Source organism: Lemur catta, chromosome 5, assembly GCF_020740605.2.
Source record: "Lemur catta isolate mLemCat1 chromosome 5, mLemCat1.pri, whole genome shotgun sequence".
Lineage (NCBI taxonomy): Eukaryota > Metazoa > Chordata > Mammalia > Primates > Lemuridae > Lemur > Lemur catta.
Window position 1 is genome coordinate 93,285,160 of NC_059132.1, and position 27,607 is coordinate 93,312,766.

General features: G+C 41.4%; 1 protein-coding gene across 4 annotated transcripts in view; it reads right to left on the reverse strand.

Annotated features, from left to right (window-relative positions):
• The window catches only part of JADE1 (jade family PHD finger 1), a 57,844-nt gene extending 44,070 nt beyond the window's left edge, over positions 1 to 13,774 (reverse strand). For 2 of the 4 annotated variants that reach the window (XM_045552293.1, XM_045552291.1), the window contains exon 1: positions 12,029 to 12,209. The gene's annotated coding sequence lies outside the window, so the exon portion shown is untranslated. Of the gene's footprint in view, positions 1 to 9,811; positions 9,929 to 12,028; positions 12,210 to 13,520 lie in introns of those variants that run through there. The other 2 variants (XM_045552290.1, XM_045552292.1) reach the window with 2 other exon arrangements.
• Positions 13,775 to 27,607: the final 13,833 nt, after the last annotated feature.

Genomic DNA, 27,607 nt, shown 5'->3' on the forward strand with positions numbered 1-27,607 from the left:
TTTCTTATTCCTCCCAGCTTTACCCAAGCAACTGTCCCAGCAAGCCCCAACGCCTAACTTGCCTTTGCTGGGCCAGGCCTCCTCCCCTGAACACTTCCATTTCCCGCAGTTCTCAGTCTCTGCTAATGCTATTGCCCCTTCCTTCCTACCTATCCCAATTCCTCTTTTCTGGAGCTCAGCCTCAAACCACTGAACATCACCCGCCATTCCCAACTCCAAGCACTTAACATTCTGTACCACTCAGTTCAACTTTTTTCCTTTTAGAACTTTTCACCATGCTTTTCGATGTACTATTTACTTTAACAGTGTTAGTCAAAAAAATTATTCATGACACATGTTAAAACAGGGACCATGGTGACAGGTACAGGGACCATGCAATGGGGTCTTGCAGCAGGGCAGAGACTGGACTCAACTGGGACTCCAATAAGGACAGGTAGACAAATATAACCAACGCAGGGTAGCATCAGTGGATGGAAAATTACTAAACAGAAACGTCAAGGATAAGGGGTTTCTGGCTAAACTGACTTGACAGGATTATTGCTGGATGCAGGCCAAGATGGAAAGATAGGAGAGAAATTTTCCCTAAACTGAGTTAACAGGATTATTGCTCAAACTGGATTCAACAAGGACAGAGAGGGAAACCCAAGGTAGGGCCTGGTCAAGCAGAAGGACTCAAAGGAGCCTGATTAAATTTTGGTCAAAGGAGAGTCTTTGTCAGTATTCAATCAACTGCCTTGCGTTGTGACTTAAACGTTTCCATATATGTGTGTCTCTAAAGATTATAATAATTTCTGGAGAACAGAGATTCTCTCAAGTTAAATATGAAATAAAGATATAACAGAGAAGGGCCAGCTGCTGGTTGGAAACAAGGCCTCCCAGGGTGGCTATAACAGACACTCCCAGAACTCTGGATCCAGTCTTTAACATGGGTCATCCTGACAATTCTGTCTGAATTTCATTAAAACTGACTCAAAGTGAGCCAATTTACAGAATCCTAGAGTGCCCATTTACCATGAGAAACATAAGAGCTAGAGACAACAGTACTAATTAGTGGGCATTTGAGACTTTGCCCAAAAAGAGGAAGACTACCTAACAAGTCAGATGAAAAACATAACATTGCCTGGAGAGGCCAAAAAAGAGGCGGTAATTGGCCAAAGATCCTGGCTGGATCAGTTAAGTAACAATCCTCTGGCGTGACCAGCCCACTGTAGGGAAAGATGCGCCAAGACAACTGGGCATCTGTGGCGGCTGCTCAAGGCATCATCTTCTCAGGGAATGTGGGCGCATTCTTTACCCACTGGGCCAAACCCCTTATTTTAATTACATGCAAATCATTCTCCTTTGATCCCTTCTGTCAAAATGTGGTACATTAGCTAACATTAATTTGATGAAAATTTTATCGAGTTAGATTCCAGAAATATGGTTGGTGAATAAGATATGGAATGCCTACATTCCAGGAGCTCCCAGTCTACTTGGGGTAAGAACAAAGAAATAACTAGACTAGTGGCTTCAGTGTGCTAAGTGCTATAAAATTTACCAGATCACTGCTCATCTGTACATGAGATAGCAAAGTACCTGAAAAAACTTTGAAATTTACGTTTCCTCACATTGAAATTGGGAAAAGTCTGCATGCAATAGATTAAGAGCAGCCACAAACCAAAAGAACCCATCCCTAAGGTGGCCCAGGAATTTGAGTGAGCAAGTTCAGTGACCTGGGTGTGGTCCCAGGGAGGCATGACTGGTATGTGATTCTAAGAAAGAATGAGAAATGACCTCCCCAGTAAGGAAAGAAGGGCTTTTACAGAATAAGATGACTAAAACTTTGAAGATGTTTATCCAAAGCTATTCCTGAGAAAGAGGGGTGATTTGAAGAAAACAAACTGTCCAGTTACTAGAATTACTCTCAGTAGTAGAACAAGGACCATTCATCAGGCCATAAACTCTACAGCTATAATAAGAATTACACCCTAGTGATTTTAACTATCTTATGGCTCATATGCAGAAAGACTGGTTTTCTCCTTCAAAGCATCAATTTTATCCGCTATGTTTTCGTTGTTAATTTACTCAAGAAGTTCTAGAAGGTACCCAATTAAAGACCTCTACATATTTCTTTTATACACATCAGGATGAATGACTGAGTTCCTGTACACGAACTGTATCCTATGCTCACTCTGCTTTACTGAATTTGAATGAGAAGCTTTTACTTTAATATCTAATTGACCTTTAACTGGAGTAACTTCTATCACATTGGTTTTACATTTATTGGTGTCCTTCTATTCTGTCAAATAGTTAAAATCTAATACCTAAATGTACTGTACTATAGAATGTATTATCAGAAACCAGTTGGTCTTACATTAAAAAACTACAAAGTATTAATACTTTAAAAACAAGCGACTCTTTTCTTTTTGCTAAGTCCACATAGTTTGAGTATTATTTTTGAAAACACTATATAATTGATAATTTGATTGCTAAATTCCTAATCATAGAATACCCCCCGTCAAAAAGATACATTTTCTTAAGAGGTCACTTTTGTGTCTTCTATGGAGTATACAGTTCTCCAAGTACCCAAATATAATGATCTATACATTACAGTAAAACCTGTCCACTTGTCTCTAAATGAATGTGATGGAAACCCAGCCAATTTCTTACCTCAGTTTAAAGCAAACGTTAATCGCCTATATATGAAGTTTTCAAATTGGCAACATTATCTAATTCATATGTTCAGAGTCTAAAAATACTACTGTTACTATAACTCAAACCTGGAATCTCAATTTAACCAAAGTGTTACATCTAGTCAAAAAGTCAAAAATTTGAGTTAACTGACAAACAGCTTAGATCTTAAATATTAAAGTTTTAACCCTGTCTAAATATCTCAACAAGAAAAACATGGAACTTTTAAAAATGTGTTCTTTGTCATACATCAAAACATATTTAAAGAAAATGTTGCCCAAGCTAGTATAGAATCTTTAGAAAGAGGTCAAACTTGAAACTATTCAGCTAAAAAGAGTTTATATTAGCAATAAATAACCACCCCCAAAAGAAAAAATTATGGTAACTTACCAGATAATCATAACTATAATATTTACTCCTATAAACATTACTAATAAGGTCCATGTGCTATGACACATTATTTCACTGTAAATTCTTTACAAATTATTTTTCAACTCAGATTTTAAAAATCAATAAAGCATTTTTCAAGATTTGAAGGAATTTATAAATTTCAGAGGTTCTGAATGAATCACAAGCTGCTCTTATTTGCCAATTTATAAGTAATCCAATCACTGATTATGAGCCCTAAGACAATCTATTAAACCCTTTCCAAGTCTCTATAACTGCTAACTCAATTAAGAAGAGCCAGTAATTGAATAAGAACTATGACAAAACATTCCAATCATTTCTACTTGGCCTCTATTTTTTTTTTAACTTCTTAACTTTTTTTTTTAACATGGGAGTAAATGAATTCACACCCAAACAATAAAGGCAGTCATCACTTTTATCCCTATGTCCATCAGTGCAGAATTCCTCTCTGTTAGATCTACCTATATGCTCACATATGAAAAGATGCCCAAGATGTGTTAAAAGAAAAAAACAGGCAAACTGTGGGGAGGAAGGGGTGTGTGTGTGTGTGTGTGTGTGTGTGTGTGTGTGTGTGTGTGTGTGTGTGTGTTGCTTATATATTAATGGAGAATTTCTGGAAGAAGATAAAGGTTCATAGTGGTTATCTCTGAAAAATGTGACCAAAGTGTTCCAGACAGACCGAGCTGGGAACTCTTACTTCTCTTTATGATCTTTAATATGATTTTAATTTTTTACCATGATCCTGTACTACACTTACAATAGTAAAGATTTAAAACTCAAAACCTTTCTTCCTGCTCCACACTATATAAAAGACCCCAGGAGCACAACTTCTTGGCCTGATGCAAAGCACCAGCCTAAAATGAGCAGCCATCAATAAACTATGTATATTCTACCCCCTTCCAGAGATAGGGTAACAAAGGCTTGTCTTGCTTTAAAAGAATATCTGATGGAAAGGTGCAGAAGGGAAAATTAGGAAAGGTAATATGGTAATGCCATAAAAATGCTATTCTCTCCCACTTTGCTTGATTAGGTCATCATTAACTTCAAAAGAAAAGTTTCTAAAAGAAAGTAGCCAGTGACAGCAGAAGGTCACTTAAAATATATGCAATAAAATGTGAAAGAATCGGAAAAATATACGTATATGTGTGTATATGTGTGTGTGTGTGTGTGTGTGTATATATAGTTAGTTTTTCTATCTTTATTTCATATATACATATTTTTTAAAATAAGGATAGAAAAACTAACCCAGACCAGAAACCTAGAGTTTAACTACCTTTAAAAAATAAGTACTTTTCAACTTCTTATTCATTTCCACAGTAGTACTATTTTGGGGAAAAATGGAAATAAAAAGGCTACATTCCAGAGGTGGATAGCAAATATGCCATTGCCTCTACCCATGTCACACATGGTTAACAGACGACTTCAGAATCCTTCTTAACACAGTGCTACAACTCAAACAGAGAGATAAAGCCTATTTGCCCTATATGTCCTATTCCTTTTCTCATACATTTTTGACAATTTACCAGGGAAAATTAAGGGAAGACTAATTTCTTCAGAATATGTGAAAATAAAAGTTTATTTTCTATAGCATTTCATTAAAGTCAGAAGTTTGTGTTTCATTCTGCCTTGAGGTCTCTGGCCCAGGTTCTAATTTATATAGTACACACACATACATACACACAAATCCACAAATCTTCAGGTCAAACTCTAAAAGTTCATTAAAGAATGACACTTTAGAAAAACCAAGTGTTAGTTAACAGGAGGTAATTTCTGAATAGTAAAGGTAAGGATGGGAAGGCATTCTAAAACCCATTATTCCACCCTTGGTGGTATAAGCCAATAAATACAAAGTGTCTACAGGGTAATTTTAAAAGATTTTTAAGTGCTCAAACCAGATGTTCTTACACAGGGTATACAAAGCAGCTTCTGCAGAAACCAGACTCAACGAGTTAATGACAATTACACTGTGCACAGATTGAAATGCAGCTGTTTTTGAGGAACTTTGTTCCATGATTATAGCCAGTTGTCAGAAACTATCAGTTACCACTAACAATGTTAAGTCACCAAAAACTGTATACTGTTTTAAAAAAGAGCAAGAGACTCACAATGTTGTATATCGAAACACCTAGATGACACTTAACAAAAATTGCATTTACACATCATATGAGTTACATATAAAAACAAGCATTTCATCACAATTGTACAAGGCTTGCTATTATGGTCATGGAAACAAAAAATGGTCTCAAACTTAGCAGCAAGATCTAGAAAATATTCTCTAAGGCTAACGCTGAAGAGTATCACAACATAGACTGTGTGTACAGGAAATCTTCCCAAAAGAAACCCATAAAATCCTAACTGCAATGCTAGAGAAGATTTCAAAGATAATTTAAAATAAGGTGGGTGGGCACTCTCCTCCCCTGCCAGCCACATTCTCCCAGATGCCTGCTCCATAGGCCTCCTCCTCCTGGATGTCTATGGGGATTTAAAAAGAGGTTATCTGGAAGATTAAGGCCATGATATGTTATCAGGGAGCAGACAAGTAAAATGTCAGCAATGAACAACAGTCTGTTAACTTGCAAATTGAAACATGGTTTCCTGGCAAGCTGAGGGAAGACAGTTGCAGATGCCATTCATTCTGCCTAGTGGAGCACACAAAAGGTAGAGCTGGAAGAACGTGTTGGTAGTTCCCTGAGCACTACCACAGTGATGTAAGTCCTCGGGGCAGCAGGCTCTAACTTCCGATTGGTGTGGCACATACAACCTATTGGACATTTCTCCGTCTGTAGAAGAACCTAATTTTATAATGCATACCCCCTTTGCAGGGCTTCTTAGCCTGGTCTCATGAGAGACTACCTAGGTGTTCTTTGCTAGGTACACAAGGTCCCATGTTACACATCCTAACCTCAGAAGGGATCTACAAACCAAAGAGTTAAGAACCACAGCTCTCAGCTGGGCCAACTCCCTCCAAACTTCTAATCTCAACTTATTTTTTCAGGTCCCTACGTGAGAAAGAAAGAACTCAGCCACCCGCAGAAACAATCAGATGACTAGGTAACGGCTGTGTCTCACTGTAAGTCAGGGGGTTTTGTATAGCTTTTGAGTTAAGAATGACTTTCACATATTTAAATGCTTGAGAGGAGGTCAAAGATATTTCATAACATATAAGAATTACACTAAATTCAAATTTCAATGTCCATAAATAAAGTTTTTTTTGTTTTTTTTTTTTGAGACAGAGTCTCGCTCTGTTGCCCAGGCTAGAGTGAGTGCCGTGGCATCAGCCTAGCTCACAGCAACCTCAAACTCCTGAGCTCAAGCAATCTTCCTGCCTCAGCCTCCCAAGTAGCTGGGACTACAGGCATGCGCCACCATGCCCGGCTAATTTTTTTTTTCTATATATTTTCAGCTGGCCAGATACTTTCTTTCTATTTTTAGTAGAGACAGGGCCTCGCTCTTGCTCAGGCTGATCTCGAACTCCTGACCTCGAGCAATCCACCCACCTCAGCCCCCCAGAGTGCTAGGATTAAAGGCGTGAGCCACCGAGCCCGGCCCATAAATAAAGTTTTATTGGAACACAGCCATGGTCATTCATTTACCTTTTGTCCATGGTTGCTTTGGCACATACAACTACAGAGTTGTGCAGTTGTGACAGACCCATGACCCATTAAGCCTAAAATATTGACTAACCCAGCCATTTACAGAAAAAGTTTACTTAGCCCTCCTATAAATCAACAAATTGGCAGTATGATGTTTATAAACCAACATTATGTATGTTTAGTTAAATGTGCATCAATCACCAGGTCCTGGTCTCTCAAGGCCTACAAAGTTAACGATCAGATACACTCACTTCTTAAAAAGTTCCTAACTAGAATAGTGGCTCATGCCTGTAATCCTAGCACTTTGGGAGGCTGAATCCGGAGGATTGTTTGAGGTCTGGAGTTTAAGATCAGCCTGAGCAACATAATGAGACCCCCATATCTACAAAAAAAAAAAAAATTAGCCAGATGTGGTGACACCCACCTGTTAGTCTCATCTACTCAGAAGGCTGAGGCAGGAGGACGGCTTGAGCCCAGCAACAGGCAAGACCCTGTCTCAAAAAAAAGAACTCATCGACTGTACATTTAAGACGTATACATTTCACTAATATGTAAATGTTATCACAAAGGAGAAATATTCTGAAATAAATATTTCAGAATCAGCTTTAAAACTTAAAAAAAAAAAAAAGGCCTTAACTAGAATAGGCAAGAATCAAAAGGGAGAAAAAAACGGTGTGGGGAGGGGGAGGATAAACGGTGCTCTATCTAAGTCTAAGCACCTTAAAGGCCCCATCTAGAAAGCAATGAATTTTTCTCAAAGGAAAACCTTTGAGGCTAGCATACACTAAGTTATAAAAAGTTCTAACAAGCTTCTTATCCAATTTTCAAGTTGATAACCAATAAACAGAAAAATGACTGTTCTGGACAGGCTTTTAACTACAATACATAGTAACAGTGACAGCAAAAGGATCAGAGAGAAATCAAAAAAAGAAGTCACCAGAATTTAAATACTTACACTAGAATCCAAGGATGCACTTAAGAGAATCAATGGAATCCCTGAAAGGGCATGCAAATTTCAATGCCACCCACATTTTCTGGGGCAGAGGTTCCACAGGTTTCAGTCTCAAAAGTATGCCCAACTTTAAAGAAGTTACCAGCCACCAGAACTCAACCTCTGCATCATTACACTTCCACTGCAATAACTGATGCTTGTAAAAATGACCATAACTAAGAAAAATTTTTAATTGTATTCAGTGTAATTTGTGCTAAACAAAAGCAACTATGCAGGTAAACCTCAAGCAACTTGCTAATAATACTGCCATTTCTTGCTCCTTATCCCGCAGTAAGGAGTTTAAAAAAATGCCCATTTTATCCTTCAGTTTGGACCCTGACCACTGAAATCTTTACTTAAAATAACTTCTTAGAAATTCTTAAATGTCGTGAATTTTCAAATAAAATCTGTGCATGAGACATTAAATGATCAATATTTTAAAATATTGTTGCCAATTTTGAGTGCTTTCAAAACAAGAGAAAACTGTAGTTTAATTCCGTCAACACATAAGCCCAAAAGAGCCTAACGTTTCAAAAACGAACTTAATTTAACTGTCCTCAATCACCTTATTATGACTTAATTCTACCTGAAGAACCAAAAGCAAAAGCATAAATACTTAACTGGTTTTAAAGTAATCAAAAGTTTTAAGTCTTTGAACATTTGTTGAGTGAACATCATATACCATTAACAAACGATTAAAAATGAAAATACACAGCCCCTTCCCCATTGACTAAGTTTTCCATTCCAAGTCTGGTAATCTATATTTTTATTGCTTTGAAGTGAGGAAAGACATAATCATTCAAGTCCTAGGCTAGAAAAGCCCACAACATGGCTAGAGTCTAGCATCAATCACCTCGGTTCTGTCTCATGACACTCAACAATGAACTTCAAAGTGTCATTCCTACTTGCAGATAAAAAGGCCCTCCGGAGCCATTCCTGCATTTATTAGGAGTGCAGAGTAACTCTGTTCATCAGAGCCACCAACTGCAAAAAAAAAAAAAATCAAAATACTGTATACACCCTCATGATCACAAACCAAAGTATTTGCATGAGAAGTACACTAAGTAAACAAAAATAGATTCTCAATTAAGTCTCACCTTTCTCAGATATTATATCCTACAAACATAAACATAATAAACATAGTACCTGTCCAAATTTTAAATGCATGATCACATAACATACCGCAAGATCTTGAAAATTAAGAAAATACACTAAAACTTTCAAGGAAACAACTTACCTGCCTCAGGAATTAAAATACTTTCCCAATTAAGGCTGCTACTAGGCTTCTGATACCTTCTAATAAACTAACAACTCCAAGCAAACCCAGCCTTTATGCAAAAAAAAAAAAAAAAAAAAGTATTGTTGAATATGGTGCCAATTTGCTAAGTTAAAGGCTTGGACAAGGAGGTTGTAAGAAGTTTAAAATTGATATAACTCTATTTTAACAATCAAGCCAAACTTTTTTAATGCCAATCCAAATAAAAAGGGAGGCATATTTGCTGTCATATTTTCCTCCATAAGATATGGAATATATCTATTCTATAAACCTGGTGGGAAAACAGGTTTTATAATGCAAATTATGATAGACCGTTAACTGTAATGGTGTAACAGGTGCCTCATAATACTAAACTACAGGAAGAGCATCATAAACACGAAAATAAAGAAGCAAGCAGAATTGTGACAGATTCATATGCCTCCTCTTCACTTCCAACAAACACTACAGATACAGGACATGACCAGTCTTTGATGCCTTGATGTTTACTGTTCCAACCCCCTCAGTACCAAAACACACACATTTGGTAAATCTTTTCCCAACAAGTCTGTGGATAAACACATCAGGTATCTATTTTTCAAACAGATGATCTCCAAATCTAAATTTCCAAATTACGATAAATGCTATTTTGATTTCCAGCTTTTTTTTCAATCCAGTTGACTATTTCCAAAGGCTTATCTCCCCAGTGTCATATATACTATCAAAAAAGTTACTGAAGATTGAAATCTACTTGAGAGAAACAACCAGATCTGATAAATGGTCTTTTATGGACAGTGGTTTAGACAAATCTGCTCTATTATATTTTGGGGCTGATTAGGGAAATATGAACATGTCTCAGTAACAGACATTAAAACTTACAAAAAAAAAAACACTTACCACGCTGGCTAACTGCAAAAAGCTCCTTGTAGACTCTGTGTGTACTCTAAATAGCTGAAAATTATATTTGTTCTAGACATTCAAATGAAGATGCCAGATCAAATACATTTACAAAAATATACAAATTTAAGGAAGATGGCAAAATACCATTCAGAAAGTCATCTGACTTAAAAGTGACAATAAATGGGATTAAGATTTGGGGATAAAAGGGTAATAAAAATTCCAGGTTGCATGTATTTGCTAAAAAGTGTTACCCACAGAACATCCCATTTATCTCTCCCCACACATGTTGCCCACCTACAACAAATTACTGTATCAAAAGTATTGAGTTAGTGTTAAGCATGGTTACACTGAATGCCTCCTTTCTCCACCTAGAAGTGATTAAACCTTGATTAGCTGTGATTTGATCAAGATGCAACTTACTACAAAATTCCTAACCATTGGTGAGTCAATACCTAAACCAAGTTTCAAGAAAATAATTTCTCTGCATCTTAAAACTAGTTCATTAGCTTTGAAAGGTATCAGCCTTGAGCTACAAGTAGCTAGAGAGCTAGCCTTCGCAGCGGGTATTACAAAAAGGAAAAATAGTTCACCTAATAAAAAGCTTTGGGGGAAAAAAAACCCTAAGCATTCCCATTAATGGAAATCTCAGATCCATTCCCACTTTCCTAAAAGCGTAGCTGTCTCAAGTTATTCAAGGCAGCTATCATTTTACAAAAAGGAAAATTAATTCCCTCTTGGCCGAGGCAAACAGAGGGCGACAGACCCTCGCCCCCGCCGAGGCGAGGTGGGGCGCCTGCCTCCTCGTTACTAGAAAGCCACCTAAAGCTGCTTTTAAACGGTCTCCGGGTGACGACGCATTCCTAACGGGTTTCGAAGGCACGTTTAAATCGCCCGCTTTTTTGTCTGCTCGCAGCATTCACCAGGCGCTGGGACTGCGGCCTCCCCCGCGTGCTCGGGAGGGGGAGCCCGGGATGGGCAAACCCGGGGCCGGGGGCGCTGGGGTGGGGGAAGGACCCGATAGGCGGCGAGACCCAGGACCGAGGGAGCCGAGATGGAGGACGCTAGGATGAGGAGCCCGTGTGGGAGGGTGGCAGTGTGCTAGGCGGGGTGAAAAAGCTGAGGATCCCAGCAAAGGGGGGAATTCCGGGGAGGGGGAGCTGGGCCGCCGCCCCGCAGCCGAGAACGCACCGCGCGACTCCCGACTCCCATCGCCCGCCAGGGTGTGCGCAGGGCCGCGGTTCCGCGCGGCGCCGCCCCCTCCCTCTCTCCTTTTCCTTTTCCTCCTCCTTCTCCTCCTCCTCCTCCTCCCGAGGCGACAGAAACAACAGCGCGGGAGGAGGGGAAAGTAACTCCCGGCACCTCCGCCGGAATTAGCCCCGGTGCAGTGATGACACCTTCTCGTGGCGCAACCAAGCCCCGCTCCCTCCGCAGCGGCGTCCCCGCCGCCGCCCTCTCCATTTGAAAGTGGCCACCCCCCGCCGCCGCCGCTCCTCCCGCCCCGCCGCCGCCAGCTGCACCAATCCGCTTGGCCCCAGTTGCAAATCAAACGCTCCCTCGCGTCCAGAAGCCACTTGCGCCGCTGGAAACGGCCGCGCCGTCCCCCTCCCCAAACCCCTCCGGGGCGGCACCTTCAGGCTGGGGCGGGCGCGCAGGCGAGAAACGGTTTTAAGATGGGAGCGGCGGCGGCGGCGAGCAGCCCCCAGCGGGCTCGGCTCCCGCTCCCGCTCCCGCTCCCGCCCCCAGACAGTTCTGGAAACTGTGTATCACCTCTGTCACAGGAAGCCATCCGGCGAGGAAGCCGGCGCGGAACCAACAAACAAACGCCTGCGGCCGCCCGCCGGAACCGGCGCGGGGACCGCGTCGGGCTTCTGGCCGTTCCCGGGGCAGGGGCGCGGCGCCCAGCACCGCGCCGCAGGCTTTGTGCGAGGCGGGCGCGACGGGCCAGGCGTCCCTGCCCCCGCAAACCCCCTCCCCGGGCCCCGGCAGCGCTGCTGGGACCGTTAGGTGACGCTCCGGCCGCGGCCGAGAAGCAGCGCCTCGACCGCCGCCCGCCCCCATTTCCACACTGAGCCGCCTCTCCTCAAACGCCAGAGGCGGGCTACAAAAGTTGGCCCCGGGGCCACCCAGCACCTGCCCACGTGCCGCGGAGGCTCGCTCCCGGGTCTTCCCGGTCCCTTCCCCCCCGCCGCCCTCGGCCGCCAGGTCACCTATTACCGGTGGGAGGGGAGAGAGGCTGCTATTTAAACGCCCGCGGAAGTTGAGGCACCCCCACTGGCGGGTGCCGTGCACCTGCCTCCCGCCGCCGCGCTCCGCCACTTTGAGCAGCAGCCGCGTCCTCAGCCCCGCCTCCTGCCCAAAGGCGGGCGGGGGGAGCGGGAAGGAGGTGGAAGGGATCGAATTTCTCCAGCAAATGGGACCGTTCCGACAGGATTCGGTTCCCCGGTCAACATTCCACATTCCATCCTTCTCCCGCATTTGCAAGCCAACGTAGAGCCACCCGGAAAGCTTGCTGGCTACCGAACAACAGCCCCCAACTCACAAACACACTCACAGGCACAAGACACGTGCACTGAAGGGCTTTGCAACTTGCAGTCCCGGGGAACACGCTGCACGTTCATTTAAGGCAGCAAGGAGAACCAGAAACCCCCTCCCACCCCCACCATTTGCAGATGGTGCCAAAGGTTGCAATTTGCAATCCGTTTTAAGTTCATGATTAATCGGTACTTTGCTCTACCAATGCTAACTCCTTCCCAATTTCATCGATGAAAGGTTTTACTTTACAGGCAGTGTCGCTATAAGTAAAAGGTCTGATAAGTGGAGCTCAATTTAGAAAAATCTAATGGCCAAGCTGTCCCTCCGCCCCCTGCTCACTGCCCTTGAATTGATGCAATGAATATTTTGGACATGTGGTGACGCGGTGACAAGAGCCAGGGCTGCGGCCACCACACACAGATGTACCTACACACACCTATGTTTGGACAAATATAATCCCACCACACACACGGTCACACACACTCTGGATTCATGTATGTACGCGAACCTGCGTTCTGCCATTGCCATCTGTCTACCAAGTTGCTACTATGCTTTCCACTTTCATGCAGCCTAATGCACTTTTGCTTTGCAAAAAAATTCTATAAACTAAAGCCAAGCAAACTGGGCTTCTGCTCCTGAACACATTTAATTGATGATCCACCTGAAACATCGTATGTTCTTCACAAATCCAAAAGAAGAAAAAGCTCTAAGTCTTCAGCCCCCCCCCGAAAATTGAAAAAAATAATCATAATAAAACTTACTGATCCAACATAGATCAATTCTCAGGATCCAAAAATCATCCTCTCCTCCTCCTCCTCCTCTGGCCCCCGCCCCGGCAATGCCCAAGTTACTGGTGGGATAGTAACGCTGCGCTCGGCGGCTGCCTCCCTCCCTCCTCGCTACATATCGAGAACCCAATCTTTTGGCGCCATATTAATGACGTACTATATTATTTCCACTAGGCAGCGACCTTCGGCATTAAATTACTCCCGAGAACTCCCGAGCAAAGCAACAAAACCATCAAATATGGCTGAGCCTCTCGGCTCGTCCTGCAGCCGCCGCCGCCGCCGCCGCCGCCGCGGGACCGGGACGCACACACGGACCCCCACGCGGACACGCGCGGATATACGCGCGGCGCGCCCACCCCGCGCCCCCCGCGGCCCCGCGCGCGTACCTGCTGCGGAGGGGTTCGGCCGAGGCGCTGGGCTACGCGCCGCTCGCTCGCTCGGCGCCGCATGAGTTCGGGCCGCGGCAGGCGGGCGGGGAGCCGGGCGGGCCCCTGCTCTCGCCGGCGCGCACACACCCGGCGCTCACGCACGGAGGCACTCTCGGACGGGCGTTTGGCTTGTTATGGAGGAAGGACTGTGTGAATCAAACTCATTTCTGGGTCACTGCTGCCACAGGGGGGAGCACTTTAATCCCTTGCCAAAACGAGAGGGTGGGGACGGGAGGGCGGAAGGAACACGCGGGGCGCCCGCCGTGCGGTGGGCTCGGTCCCGGTTAACTCTTCGCGGCCCTCGCCGCAACCGGCTCGTCCTGCGTCCGCGGGGTCTCGCCACGAGTGGCACCGATCAACTCCCCAGATCGCTTACGTCACCTACCTTGTGAGCGTAGAAATTCTTGAGGTGTCTCCAGGCAGGGAGGTGGGTTTTTAAATTATCCCCTTCAGACTGCTGCCTCAGTTTCAACTCTTCTCTGACAACTAGAAATGGAGTCTTTCAAATTAGCTTAAAATTACGTAGATAAAATTGTGGCTATTAAGGCGTGTAATTTGGGTGAAAAGTTTTGTTTTTAGGCTGAGTAGCAAAATAAATATTTCTTTTGTAGTAATAGTTTTAGGGAATTGCAGATTAAAATGACATTTTTAAATACACATAATCCAATTCTGAGGCCGGAACACCATCTTTACCGAAATTTGTATCGAAATTTAGGGAAATTGTATCTAAATTTGTATTCCAAATGAGCATTAATCCAACAGAAGATAGTGATTATTGGGGGAGAGAAAAGAAAAAGATAGGGATTCTTTATAAATTGACACCACATTTATGTTATGCATTACTACAGAACTGAATATTTTCTCCCTCCAAACATGAGGGGTGAGCCTAATGGTAAATTAGAGATTCATTTTGGGGGTATTTATGTGTAAAAGTGAGTGGTTACTGATTTTCCACAAAATACAAAATTGCTTTTTCATATGGAAGACAACATATTTCTTTCATGGATCCCCTAAGGAAATATGGGTGTATATGACAATCAGCTTCAAAAGGGAAAAAAGTACAGATTAAAACTCCCTTTCAGTAAATATAATAGGAACAGTGATCACTAATTACAAAATTGAATATAGAACCCAAAAGATATACTTTTCCACTGGAAGAATTCTGAATATATCAGGTTTGATTTCACACAATCACACACCAACCCATCCACCCACATCCAGAAGATTATAATCTGATAAATGCAGCAAAACAAAAACTAATTGAGCCCTTCGGTTAGTTTTCAGAGAACAAAGTAAGCCAACGGAAATCTTAAGTGCTTTAAAGAACTGTATATATCCTCTTTCTTCTTCTCTTGTTTCAATAATGAACAGTATAAAGACTCCCTACCAGTCCTATTCATGTGCTCACTTAATCCTGTTCCAAGAGATCACACCTATAAAGCACTACGTTAACTACCATTATTACTATTATTAGTATTGCACTACAGTTACCATTATTTTCATTGGTTCACCTTATACATAGCCTGTAGAAGTTAAAGTACCACAGGCTTTATAGCCAGACATGGTTGGAGCTGGCTCTATCGTTATTACCAGTTTATGTGTCTGCAAAGTAAATTACAGAACTTATCTGAGCCTCAGTTTCTTCCTAGCTAATAGAATGAGGTTAACAACTGGCCCCTATGCTGAAGGGCTGGTAAGAGGAATGAGATAACCCTATAATAGTTTGATAGCAGAGGCCCTGGCAGTAGGAGCTCCTCTGCTCACTCCGCCATCACTCACGAATCTCTTTCTTAGTGTTTCTTAGTCTTTCTTAGTGAAAATTGCAACTTTTCTAAATTCCAGACAGCCCTACTTCACTCATTGTCCTTTAAAAAAATTTAAATTCACATTTTCCACTTAATGTTTTACTTGCTTTTTCTGACTATCGAAAACATTAGGCAGCAAAATAAAATTGTATTGAATTTTAAAAAATGGATAACAAAAATAAAAAGGTAAAATGGCACACAAACTCCGCGCTGTAGCACATTGATCAGGACTGAAGAATCCATAAACATCATATCAATTATGTCAAGGCTTTGGAATATTGAGCAACTGAGGAAGTGCTATGTACTATAAAAAGCCCTGGACTAGAAGTCAGGAGACTCCCACCAACTCCTGCAAGATGACTCTGGATAAATTTCTTTGGGCCTTGCTTTCCTCACTAAAATGATAGTGTTACAGTAAGTGTTACAGTGAGTGGTCCCGAGGACAAACCGAGTGACACAGGGAGAGTCGGAGAATTAAGGTTTATTTGTCGGTGGGCTCAGAGGGGGTCTTGTCACCAAATTTTGAGCCCCATCTACCCAATTTTTCCCATTTTTATTAAGTTGAGGTGATCTAAGGGGTGGGGTTTTAGGTGACTAATGCCCACCAGGTAATAGGTTAGGTTAGTTGTTACACCAGGTAATAGGTTTAGTGTTATGTTGATGTGCCAGGTAATAGGTTTAGTGTTATGTTGATGTGTCAGGTAATAGGTTAGTTGATGGGCCAGGTGTTAGGTTAGCATTATGTTGATGTGTTTTATCATTAGGATAGATAATGTGGAAGGCTCCTTTCCTTTTTAACAGTCAAACTAACTTAGAAAAGTGATGGTTATTTGAAGAAATGGAGGACAACTTGAATCCATAAGGAACATGTAAAAACATTTTGTCATTAATAATCAGCAGTTGGCATTTCTTAAATAATAGGTGGCTCTTGCCATCATACCACAAAGGAAACTTCTACACAACCTATTTCTAAAATGGGAACGGCATTGACATGGTTTGCCTTGCAGCAGCACAGCTAATACAACCTAAAATAAGAAGTACTAAGCTGGCAATTAGGAAAATGAGTTTCTGATTCTACTCTGTCACTTACTGTCTTACCTTGCCACATCATTTGGGATCACCATTTCCTAGTCTCTGGAATGGTTCTGTTAATTCACACTTTACTATCAGAGATTAAAGGACATTCTGCAAAATAGCTACAGGTAGTCAGTGTAATTGAAATATCAAGATTCTAGTCTTTCCTGATCCAGTCAGTGTTCACGGTGATAATTACAATTCTATATATCCTGTACATTCTGCTGTACACTTTAATTATTTTCTTCCATAATAATGGATTTTTATGGAATAAGAATTTGGATATTCATATTCCTGATTTTGAAACTATATATGATTAAACCTCTGAATGTTTACTTAGTCATTTCATTTCATCTACTCCTCTGCAGGTAAAGAATTACCAGGCCTTGACAAGAGATTCAAAATTGTTCATATTTGAATTGAAGGGGTACATATGCTAAAGTCCTGTATTATCTCATTCCTTTAGGGAAATGAGCAAGAAATTCTTGCTGGCAAATACCACTGCCAGTCGATATACATTATGACACACAGACAGAACTTTTTTTTTTTTCTCGCTGTGTTGCCCAGGCTAGAGTGAGTGCCATGGCGTCAGCCTAGCTCACAGCAACCTCAAACTCCCGGGCTTAAGCAATCCTACTGCCTCAGCCTCCCAAGTAGCTGGGACTACAGGCATGCACCACCATGCCCGGCTAGTTTTTTCTATATATATTTTTAGTTGGCCAGATAATTTCTTTCCATTTTTAGTAGAGACGGGGTCTCGCTCAGGCTGGTCTCGAACTCCTGACCTCGAGGGATCCACCCACCTCGGCCTCTGAGAGGGCTAGGATTACAGGCGTGAGCCACCGCGCCTGGCCCAGACAGAACTTTTTATCACATAAGGACTCTCCTGAATAAAATGTGTTGCATTCTAAAAGTCTATTTGTACTTTAATTGATTGGAACTTTAAATTTGTGCCCAAAATAAACCTTGTTATAAAGAGGGCTTAGATTGTCAGGTAGTTTTTTTTTTTTTTAATAACTAAATGATAGAAAAGAGAACCTTTTTATTAAACTTTTTGTTGTTTTTTGTTTTTTGTTTTTTTTTAGACAGGTCTCACTCTGTTGCCTCAGATAGAGTGCAGTGGTGTGATCACAGCTCACTGCAACCTCAAACTCCTGGGCTTAAGCAATCCTCCTGCCTCAGCCTCCTGAGTAGCTGGAACTACAGGCACATGCCAACATGCCTGGCTCATTTTTTTTCTGTTTTTTGTAGAGATGGGGGGGGTGTGTCTTGCTCTTGCTCAGGCTGGTCTTGAACTCCTTTCATCAAGCAGTCCTCCTGCCCCAGTCTCCCAAAGTGCCAGGATTACAGGCGTGAACGCTGCGGCCCCCAGCCTATCAACTTTTTTGAATGATATTATACGGGAAAGGATATATTTGAAAGAAGGATAAGTATATGTAATTCTGAATAAGACAAGTTGAGAACCATATTCAACACCTTGTCTGCACCTCATCAAACAGGAGGTGATAAGTAAGAGATTAGGACTAGAGTTCCCTGTCTGACCACTTGATAGGTCACCACCAGTCCTGAAGAGCCTTTTAGCCTCTCCAGGTAGATCACCACAAACTTCAACTATATGGAATGATTGTAAGGCAAATACCTGTGATTCTTTCTTGTTGATGTCAGGACCAACTAAATTATTTTTTTCTTGACATTCTTTCTTCCTTTTCTTTTTGTTTTCCTTTGCTTGTTTTTTATTTTGGTTGCTTTAATTTTGTTGATTACCATGCTTTTAGCAAAAGCTAGGATGTTCTAAAGAGAAGTATGAAATGGCATGAGAAGATATAATTTAATTCAACTGATGGAAATGTCCAATGCTGGGGAAGTTCAAAATAAGAAAAGCTCTTCCCTAATCATGAAAAGAATACATGATGATGGAGACAATTTTGGAAATTTAGAAAAATGAAGTAATAAAACTCAACCACAGGGATAACTATGTTATAAACATTGTGCTTTTTTTTAGGTTTTTTCTATGCATTTTTAATAAAATTGGAATGATGCCACACATTCCATTTTACAATCTTCCTTTTCACGTATATCTTCCATTTTTTCATTTTGATACTGTATAATTTCATGTAATGTTTGTTAATTTCAGGACTTTGACACCTTCATGCCATATATTCCTCCAAAGGCTGCTTCAATCATACATTCTCATAGCTACTCCCTAGACCTTGACAACTTTTGGACATTTCTGCTATCTTTATTATCAAACTCAAATAGCTCTCCTTTTGACCACTACTTTTGAGACTTCCAAAGCATATGCATCCCACCCAGCCTTTCTTTTTATGTGAAAAGTGACTCTAATCTACTGCTCCAGCCTACTCTTCTTACCAGGAGCAAAGTGGTGGTAACTCAAAATGTGATCTCTAATCATCATTGGTAGCAGCAGCAGTATCTGAGAACTTGTCAGAAATGCATTATTTCCGGCCTCACCCCAAACCTACCACAGCAGGAAGTAGAATCCCAAAATCTGTGTTTCAACAAGCCTTCCAGGTAGTTCTGATCCACACTCATGCAGCTCTCACTCCCAGCCACTGGACTCTAACTGTACTGCTGTGCGAACTTGCTTGTCTAATTTTCCTTCATTCCTCAGACAAATGTTTATTAAGCAATTATTATGTTCCAGGAACCTGGCTAGGCACTGGAGACAAGGTGACAGATAAAACAGGTGAGTAGGCCTATTCTCTGACCACAGGTCAGCAGAAAATAGAAATGTGATTACAATAAACTATAGGGTTTGGGGCAAGCATATCCATGCACACCCGATCTGTGTGGTAAGAGTAAGTCATGCAAAAGCTGAAACCTGAAGGATAGTAGGTGTTGGCCAGGTGAAGAGGGCAATAGGGGACAGAATGTTGATTTTTTTACAATCCCTCTGGCCTCAGTATAGAGAAGTGGGTGGGTTGGGAGAGCAGTGGGTAGGTAGACTGGAGTTAGCCAGGCTAGTAAAGAGCGTCTGCAGTTGCCAGGGGAGAGATTAAGGGTGCCCGGACTGTGGTGGACTATGGAGTGAAGACCAGCAGACAAGCCAGCCTGTGACAAAGGCACCGTTGACACTGTCCCAGCTGTTCAGAGGCCTCCAGTCCTCTCCCACTCCCAGAAGGGGTCCCCAGGGGGTGGATATCTATGGGGCTTACGGGGTCCCTGGGACATGTCAGGAGGATGCCCACAGGGCAGAGGCAGTCGCCTGGGCAGAGAGCAACGTGTGGGGAACCAAGCGAAGGCCCTGCTGGGCAGTGAGCAGGTGCAAGGCCGGCTACCGAGGGGTCCGCGTCCTCCCCCGGCGCAGAGCCGAGGCGCCGGCGGCGCGGCGGGGCGGGCAGAGGGGGCCTCCCTGGGCGGCAGGGGAGGACTCGGGCCCCTCGGGGGGTCCTGCTCCTACCCCCCTTCTCCGACCTGCCCGGATCGGATCCCAGGCCTCCCTCGCGTCCCGGGGCCGCCACCCCACAGTCTCTTTATCCCTCCACCGGAAAGCTCCATTTTCTCTCTTTTCTTCCACAATACACCTTAATGGCCCATTATAACCTGAGCCCAAAATCATTAGCAAATGAAAAACAGGTTCGCTTTCCTCTGAGGCAGAGCGGGTTGCTCGGGAGGGGAGAGGAAGCGAGGAGGTGGGTGCCCTCCCACCGGTTCAGTTCGAATGGTAATGAAGCAAGGAAAGGAAGCGTAGCAGTAAAGTTTCTGGGTTAAAATTGCTTGAAAACTCACTTTTTTTGCTCGCTTGCGTGTGAGCTGTCAGGCATATTTCATTGTGGACAGGAGTTGATGGGCTGGACGTCAGAGGTGAAGGAGTAGTTGTAGCAGAAGACTCCCCCAGGTCTCTGGCTTAGAGAACCCAGTGGATTCCTTGCGTTATGCAACAGATGTTCATCGAGCACTGAGCTCAGGGCCTACAGTGGTAAACAAGACAGATAAACTCTTGCCTTTCAGGAGCCTACATTCATTTTTTGGCTTCCATAACGCCAACATTCTTCTGGATTCTCTCCTATCTCTCTGGCCTCTGCTCATTCTCTTGAAGTCTTATAGGTTCCTTTTTTTTATGTTGTTAAAGCAGTGCCTAAGACAAATTGGTTTTGAGCACATGAGAGGAGGCTTTTTGAAAACTCCAACTGAAGGAGTAATTTTGGTTGAGACATTTTATAAGAGAAAAAAAAAAGAATGGTTCCTTTACCATGTTTAGAATGGATACAAAAAAAGAGCATCTGGTTAAAGATTATTAGGCTAGTCAATCAGCTGCGTGGGTAACCCTAGCTTCCCAGGAGGACTTCTCAGTCCTATTAAAGTTTGTCAGAAAACTGTTCACGCACTTTATCAGGAATGCTAATTGCTTCCCAGAAGGAGTTGTAAATTACATCACACAAAAAATTTCTGTCCCAGACCAGGTTTGAGTTAATTTTCTTTCTCACTTTCAGTCTCTTAAATGTTGGTTTTCTTTAGAGTTTTGTCCTAAGCCCTCTTCACATTGTACATATATCCCTTCTGTGATCTCATCTACTCCCAAGACCCCCCAAGCACATGTCTATACAGCCAGTTTTACACCTGACCTTCAGGCTAATATCTCCAATAGCTTCCTGAACATCCCTTGGACTATCATAGGTATCTCAAGCTCAGCATACACTACACTGAACTCATCTTCTTCCTGCTTTGTGCCTCTTCATCAGTCCCCCATTCATAATTGCCAACCCAGGAGCCAAAACATCCTCTTGGACTCTTGCTTTTGCCTGACAACTCCTCCACCACCATCCCCAATCCAGTCTGTCATCAGGGCACTTCTGCATCAGCTCTCATCTCTCCACCCCTACGGCCACTGTCATCATCTCAGTGACTCAAACCACTGCCTAACTGGTTTTCCTGCCTCCAGTCTTATCTTTCTTTGATTCTTTCCCTATTCAATCATCAGTGTGGTCTTTTTAGAGCAAAAATCATGGCATTTGATCAGCATCATAAATAATCATGCCATTCCCATTTAAAACCCTTATCATTTTTTTCCTCCTATTTATTCTTTTTTTTTTTTTTTTTTTTTGAGACAGAGTCTCACTCTGTTGCCCGGGTTAGAGTTCCGTGGCGTCAGCCTAGCTCACAGCAACCTCAGACTCCTGGGCTCAAGCAATCCTCCTGCCTCAGCTTCCCGGGTAGGTGGGACTACAGGCATGCACCACCATGCCCGGCTAATTTTTTCTATATATTTTTAGTTATCCAGCTAATTTCTTTCTATTTTTTTAGTAGAGATGGGGTCTCGCTCTTGCTCAGGCTGGTCTTGAACTCCTGAGCTCAAACGATCCACCCGCCTCAGCCTCCCAGAGTGCTAGGATTACAGGCATGAGCCACCTCGCCCGGCCCCTCCTATTTATTCTTAAAGATAGAATGTCTAAACTCATCAACATAGCCTATAAGGACTTTATTTTCCAATTCCTACTCATTTTTCAAAACCATCCCACCACAATTTGCCTTTTTACTTGTTTTCAGAGATATCCCTTTGTGCTATATCTTTGAAAATGTTTATCCCTAAGTGTGGATCCATCTTCCCTATCAGCCCCCTGTCTTTTGACTCTAATTCACTCAAGTTCCACCAAAAGCCTTATCCTACCTCCCTAACCTCCACCTTTCTCTATGTTTTGATGACACTCACCACTATCTCTATATTGTCACTTCTCTATTTTGTAATTTTTTGTACCCGTCACTAGACTATCTGTAATCTGAGGACTTTGTAAGTGGTATTCTCCATTGTGTCCCTAGCCCTGGCCTAACAGTTGGTAGGTACTTAATAAATGTTTTGAATTACATGGATGAATGACCATTATATTCATGTAATTAAGTGGTCTCTAAAACACTTTAAAAAACCGATTGTAACTTTCATTCTGGTTGTATTATGTTAAAAGTAATAAATGTGTTTTAGAGGAGCCATAATTAAAATGAAAATCACCAAAATCTTATTACCCAAAGACTATCACCACTAAAATTTTTATGTATATTTTTACTGGTTTTTGTATGCTTGTGTCTCTATATGTACATACATTTTTTAATCAAATGAATTATAATGTAATTCTATTTTATGACAATTTTATTTCAATTTATCCGTATCATTGGGCTTTGAGATTTATTTTTACATTTTTGCTCTTATAAAGAGTGCTTTAGTGAATGTCCTTATAGCTATATAATCCATGAAACAGAATTTTATTGAAAATAGAATTGTATTGACAGTATAATATTCCACCATGGAATTTGCTGTGATTCCTCATTTTTTTATTATCATACATTTATATTTTTATAAGTCCTTACTTTTACAAATAATGCTGTAAGAAAAATTCCTATACATAAACTGTTCAAGTATCTGACCATTCTTAGGATGGATTCTGACAAAGCTAAATTACTGGGTCAAAGGGTTTAATATTTTGGATTTATTTGGCCAAATTGCTTTCTACAAAACATGTTGTTCATGCCTGTAATCTCACTACTTTGGAAGGCAGATATAGGAGGATTGCTTGAGGCCAAGAGTTTGAGACCAGCCTGGGTAACATATCTCTACAAAAATTTTTTAAAAATTAGCTGGTCATGGTGACATGTGCCTGTATTTCCAGCTATTCAGGAGACTAAAGTAGGAAGATAAGCCGAGGAGTTTGAGGTTACAGTGAGCTATAATCAGGTCACCACACTCCATTCTGGGCAACAGAGCAAGATCCTGTCTCAAAAAAAAAAAAAAAGAAAAAAAGAAAGGAAGAAAAAAAAAGAGGTGAAAAGACAAGCTACAAAGCCACAGACTAGGAGGAAATATTTGCAAACCACAAATCCAAGAAAGAACTAATATCTAGAATATATAAAGAACACTCAAAACTCAATTAAAAAACAAACACTTCAATTAGAAAATACGCAAAAAACATGAACAGACATTTCCCATAGAAAGAAGGCACGGTAAATAAGCACATAAAAAGATGTTCAACATTATTAGCAATCAGAAAAATAATATAGATTTAAACCACAATGAGCGATCGCTACAGTACCATCAGAATGTCTAAAATAAAAAATAATGACAATGTCAAATGCTGGCAAGGATATGGAAAGACTGAATCACTACTCACAATTGCTGGTGGGAAATACAGGCACAAAGCAGTTTGGCAGCTTCATATAAAATTAAACATGCAGCTACCACAGGGCCCAGAAATTGCACTCTTTGGCATTTACCTCAGATAAAGGAAAACTATGTACACATAAAAGCCTGTACACAAATATTCATAGTAGCTTTACTAGTAACAGCCCAAAACTGGAAACAACTCAGATGTCCTTCAATGAGTAAATGATTAAACAAACTGTAGTACATCTATACCATGAAATATTACTCAACAAGAAAAAACAGCGAACTATTGATACATACACAAATCTCCAGAAATTCATTCTGTGCGAAAAAAAAAAAACCCAATGCTGAAAGATTTCATCCTGTATGAGTCCATTTATATAACATTCTTGAAATGACAAAATTATAGAAATGGAGAATAGATTAGTGGTTGCCAGGAGATAACAAGGGGGTCAGAGAAGAAGAGAAAGGTATGTGGCTATAAAAGAGCAACATGAGGGATTCTTGTGATGATGGAATTTTTATGAACTTTGACTCTATCAGCCTCAATATTCTGGTTGTGATATTGTACTATAGTTTTGCGAGATGTTACTATTCGGGGAAACTGGGTAAAGAGTACAGGATCTCTCTGCATTATTTCTTATAACTGCATATGAATCTACAATTATCTCAAAAGTAAAAGTTTAATTAAATATGTATAGTAAATTAGAAGATAAAAACACTTAAAACATGAACATATTCCTAGAAAGTAACCTAAAGATAAAGGAATTATCCTATGTCATTCGGGAGAGTCACATGAATGATAAAATTCATGTGGCTGTGGGTTATGCTGACGTATACATTCCTAAGACCTCAGTTCTGTTACAGGAAGGCATGCCCTTAAACAGGAGGATAAGTAGAGTTGCAGAGGTAGAGAGAGAAAATGGGGGAGAAAATAAAGTAGTTCTTCCTAGGGCCCTTTATAAATATTTTCTGTCACCTGGCTTTCTGCTTTCTACCCAAATGACCAAAAGGAGTGAATGACTATGCCCTTTGTATGGTGGAGACCCACAAGAGACCTGAGGGCAAGGGAAGAATCTCAGCCTTGCCTCACATCAGCCAAATCTTACCTAATCTCTTGCACATATTTCTCCACTGCAGTCCCCAAGGCTTCACCCTGCATGCCCTCCCCACCCTCCCAGAATCCCCTTCCTCTAGCTACCCCACTACCCAGAACTGAGCATCTATGCAGACATCTGATATATCACTGCCTGACTTCTAATCGTAGGTTGAGCCCACTAGGTCACTCTGTAACATTCATCTTAGTCTTAAAAACATGAGAGGGACATTGCTGGCAAAAATCCAGGGTTAATAAATTCTATGTTCTAAAAACAGAGAAACTGAACTATTTGAAAGTAAGAGCTGGCAGGAGACCAAAAGAGCAAAGTCCTCTGGGGAGGAAAACAGGCCGGTTAGTTAACTTGTAGGTCTGTAAGGTGGGCAGATTTCTTTAAAAAGCAAACAAAGCAGTTTTAGACTTGAGAGACTTAATTGGCATCCAAGGCCAAGAATATGAATAATGTTATATAAAAACCTTGCTCAAGTGAGAATTCTGCAATCGAAGCATTCTGACTCTAATAGCTAAACCTTAAAGGAGAAGAATATAGAAAAGGATTTTTATCCACACATATATTATAATGTAAACCATTCATAGTATTAATATATAAGTCTAATCTTTTTTTCACCATGGCAAGAAAAGGTTGATGCTTTTCAGAATTTCTATGTGTAAGAAAATAGAGTCAAGCTACCCTTGTAGGTTACAGACAATGCTCTTGAATTTGTTCTTCCTTCAATAAAAATGAGAAACTTCATTTATGCATAAGATAAAATTAGATAACTAATAATGAATTAATAGCAATTCTAGATCACTTTGGTAATGAAGGACAGAAATAGCATATATAAATAGAATTCAAAGATAATAAAAAAAATCTATTTGCCTCAACCATTTCCTTTCTCATACCCCTTCCTAACCCCTAAAATATTAGCAGTGAAGTGAGAGAACGGCACACAGGAAGACAAACAACAAAGCAAAGAACCTGGGACAACTACTCTTATGTCATCTTCTTTCAAATTATAAGCATCATTGTAAGCATGATTGGATGGACAGACTTATGTATAAAATGCTCATTTCTGGGTTACTAAATTCTATTATAGTAAAAACAATGGGAAACAGTATATGTGTCCAAAAATAGGAAATGTTTAAGTAATTTACGGTATGTTGATATGAAGGAATACTTTGTAGCCATTAAAAGAAGTCACATTTTCAAATAGCAAAAATTAAAGGTGAAAATGTCTACTAATGGTGGGAAAAAGGAGGAAAGGGAACTCTCATACAATACCAGTGGAAAAGTGAATTGTTATAGCCTTTTAGAAAAGTAATCTGGGCTTAGAAGTGATGGCTCATCCCAATAATCCTAGCACTTTAGGAGGCCAAGAGCAAAATCCAGTCTCTACAAAATATAGAAATAAAATTAGCCGGGCATGGTGGCCCTCGTCTGTAGTCCCAGCTACTCTCAAGGCTGAGGCAGGAGAATTGCTTGAGCCCAGGGAGTTTGAGGTTGCAGTGAGCTGTGATCACACCACTGCACTCTAACCCAGGAGACAGAACAAGACCCCGTCTTAAAAAAGAAAGAAAGAAAAGAATAGAAAAGGAAAGCAATCCGGCAATATCTATTAAAATAAAAAATACGCTATTCGGACAAGGCCCCTGATGTAAGTAAAGAGTGTTAAAAAAATAATAATAATTAAAAAATAATAATAAAAGCAGGTAAGGACTGTGTCCTGGCCTCCTCTTATACAAACACAGAATCATTTTCATGGAAGTAATCCAAACTGAGAGCACTCTGTTCAAAATCCCTGATCATCCTTACAATGTCGATGGGGGTCCAAGCCTGTGTTATCCTCAAGCTTTGTCCTTCTCTTTATATTCCAGCCCTTTGGGTCGCACCATCTCTCACTTGGCAACCATTCAGTGATGTTTACAGACCACACATATTGTGCAGTCCTTCTAGACTCTTCCCTTTTTTCATTCTCTTCCTCCTATCCCACCATGCAATTATGTTAAAAGTTGCCAAGTCTGGTTAACTCTCAATCTGTAATGTGTCTCCCACTGTCCCTTTCTCTTCATTCTTACACCCTCTATCCTGACTCAAGACTGTATTACCTTTCACCTGACTTAGCAAATAGTATAACTGGTTTTCCTGCTTCCTTAGTCTCTCTGCTCCAATTTATTTTATACACTGTGACCAGAGCAATTCTCTATGAAACTGTGACCATGATACTCTCTTACCCAGGACACTTGGTGCCTCCTCACTGGGTACACAACAAACCTCAACTCTCCAGTACAACACTCCAAGTTTCCAAGTATCTGGCTTTAAACACGGTCTAAAGTTGCAGCCCCAGTGCCTTTGTGCATCGAACCAGTATACTGGGTTGAATAGTGTCCCTCCAAAATTCATGTTTACCCAGAACCTCAGAATGTAACCTTGCTATGAAATAGTGTCTTTGCAGATGGAATTAGTTAAGATGAGGTCTCGTTGGATTAGGGTGGGCCCCAAACCCAATGACTGGTGTCCCTGTGAAAACACAGAGAGACACACAGAGAGAAGATGGCCATGGAGGGGGAAACAGAGTGATGCAGCTACAAGCCAAGGAATGCCAAGGATTGCTATCAGCCACCGAGAGCTAGAGAGAAACAGGGAAGCATTCTTTCTTAGAACCTTTAGAGGGAGCATGTCCCTGCTGATACCTTGATTTTTGATTTCCACCTTCTAGAAATGTGAGAGAATGAAATTCTGTTGTTTTAAGCCACCAAGTTAATGGTAATTTGTTGCAGTAGCCCTAGAAAACTAATAGAATTGGTAGGAGTTTTTTAATGGCCAAAAACAAAACAAAACAAAACTTCAATTTAGTTTAAGAAAAAAGAAAAATTTATCATAAAGATATTAATATTACCACATTTCAGGGAACCCAAGGGCAGAAACACAGCAGAGCCTCATGAAATGGCCAGAATCGGA